Below are 2846 nucleotides of genomic sequence, written 5' to 3'. Positions count from 1 at the left end.
CTAGGAACAGTGTGTCGTGTCTCTGTCCCTTTCCCAGCTTGGGGTGTGTGTGTGTGTGTGTGGTGTTGGTCATGCCATTGTGGGCAGCACAGAGCCAGGATGGCTCTGAGTTCTCCCTCAGCCTCAGTGCTTCTAGTGGTCAGTGGAGCTGTGCTTTGGGATAGGAATCCTGACAGGTGAGTTTGGGTGGTGCCTGGGCTACCTAATCTGTAGCAGCTCCCAGGAAGGATGCAATGGCACAGGTGGGATTATTCACAGGTTGACAGCATAGGGCATCAACAGAAGCCGGTAAAGGAGGGCCACCGGGAGACACAACTGCATGTGACCAAAGGGAGTCTGTGGAGGGTGGCCGACCACCCTCCATCGATGGCTCCTCGGCCTAAATTGAATCATCACTACCACAGGAGGACTTGAATTGGCCTCCCAGGGGCCGGGACTGAGGCTACTACCCACTTCACCACTTACCTGTCGGTCAGGGACTCTGCAAAAGATCCTACATTTCCGGTGCCATTTGGCAAGTCAGTCCTGGACATTCTACCCTTCTCCTCTCCCAATCAGCAGGAAAGACTGTCCCAGAAGCCATGACCATCAAGGAAAGCAGCGGATCTCCCTCTAGCTGGGAAGGAATTGTGGGGAGAGGAGGGCAATGCTCTGCTGGGGAGAGGCAGGACCACTCCTGAGCCTTTTACCCCTGTCAACATCCACCACCCATAAAGCCCTCTTCCCCTCCTTCCCCCTGCACACCTGGAGCCTTGTGTCCCCTGCTCCCTGGCAGGTTCCACCCCACCCCATCCCACCCCACCCCCAGTCAGCTGCTAGCTACTCACAAACCACTCCAACCAACCTACTCCTAGGGAGAGTACATGGGATTCAGATAGCAGCTTCTGGCTCTAACTGGAATATCCCACACCAGCCTTGAAGAATCAGAGGCTTCCTGCAGAGAGAGGGTTGCAAAGCCACCCTGTTACAGTCGGGAATGACCTCCTGCTGGCACTCAGCCAGATAAATGTTGCCCTACCGGGCCTAGGCTACTGCTTTCCCTACTGCTTTTCTGGTTGCTTTATCCATGAGGAGGCTGCTGTTTTGGGGGTATCACTGAGGGGGGGGGCACTTAGAACATGGCACACCTTTTCCACTCAAGTTCTCCAAAGTGCAGCACACTGAGTGGAAGGCTTCAAGATCCTCACTATTGGGAGCTGTAGGGGTGGGCTGAGGGAATGTTCTCCTGTCAGGCTCGCCACCTTCCATTATATTTACACTAGCCAGGCACTAGCACCCAGGAGATGACACACAGACACAGAGAGGGTAGGCTATTCACCAAGGTCACACAGCACGGCAGTACCTCAAGAAGCTCCAAGGACAGAGCCTATTACCCACAGTCCTGTGCTCGCACCACACCAGGCAACAGTGGCATCTTGGGAGTCCGCTCCAGAGTCCTGTTCATATCTGTGCCTGCTTCCTCAAACCATTCATAACCATGTTACCATTGGTAACCGTATGAGCCAGTGATTCTACTCCTAGATCTACACAGACGATGCTGACAGGGGTAGGAGGAGGCTCAGTGGGTAGAACATTGGCTACACGAGCATGAGGACCCAAGTTCAAGTCCTCAGCACCCACGTAAAAAGCATGGCGGTCTTAGAATACCCAAGATACAATTTGCAAAACACATGAAACTCAAGAAGAACAAAGACCAAAGTGCGGACACTTCACCCCTTCTTAGAATTGGGAACAAAACACCCATGGAAGGAGTTACAGAGACAAAGTTTGGAGCTGAGACGAAAGGATGGACCATCCAGAGACTGCTACACCCGGGGATCCATTCCATAATCAGCCACCAAATGCAGACACCATTACATACGCCAGCAAAATTTTGCTGAAAGGACCCTGATATAGCTGTCTCTTATGAGGCTATGCCTGGCAAACACAGAAGTGGATGCTCACAGTCAGCTATTGGATGGAACACAGGGTCCCCAATGGAGGAGCTAGAGAAAGTACCCAAGGAGCTAAAGGGGTCTGCAACCCTATAGGTGGAACAACAATATGAACTAACCAGTACCCCCCGGAACTTGTGTCTCTAGCTGTGTATGTAGCAGAAGATGGCCTAGTCAGCCATCATTGGGAAGAGAGGCCCTTAGTATTGCAAACTTTATATGCCCCAGTACAGGGGAACACCAGGGCAAGAAGTGGGAGTGGGGCGGGGGGAGGGTGTGGGTGACTTTCAGGATAGCATTTGAAATGTAGAGAAAATACCTAATAAAAAATTGGGGGAAAAAAAAGCATGGCAGTGAATGCATGTAACCCCAGCATTGTGGAGGGAAGGCAGGTGGGAAAGAGGCTGGCAGAGGCTAAGAACTCAATGGCCTGCCAAGCCGGCCTAGCTAGGACAGCAAGCTTCTGGTTCAGTGAGCGAGCCTGTCTCAGGCAGTAAGGAGAAGAGAGAAAGAGGAAGACCCTGGAAGCTCTGACCTCCATGTGCACACTTTAACACACACACACACACACACACACAGAGAGAGAGAGAGAGAGAGAGAGAGAGACTATTGAGACAAGTCCCTGACACAGCCACAGCATTCATGGGGAGACCGCTAGTTCAGTCCGTGACCCTCAAGCAATCCTACAGCAAACTAGTGCAGCAGCCCTGGACCCCCGTATCTGTGGTGTTCTAATTCTCTTTTTCATTGCTGTGGAGATAAAACATTTTGTCCAAAAGCAAGTTGAAAAGGAAAGGTTGTTTTTGTTGTTTGTGTGTGTGTGTGTGTGTATGTTTTGTTTCTTGGGTTTTTTTTTTTTTTTTTTTTTGGTTTTGTTTTGTTGGTTTACATCCCAGGGTCACAGTCCATCAT

This window comes from Mus caroli, unplaced genomic scaffold (genome assembly GCF_978045245.1).
Source record: "Mus caroli unplaced genomic scaffold, Mus_caroli_1 scaffold_10, whole genome shotgun sequence".
Classification (NCBI taxonomy): Eukaryota; Metazoa; Chordata; class Mammalia; order Rodentia; family Muridae; genus Mus; species Mus caroli.
This window is presented reverse-complemented; position numbering follows the sequence as displayed.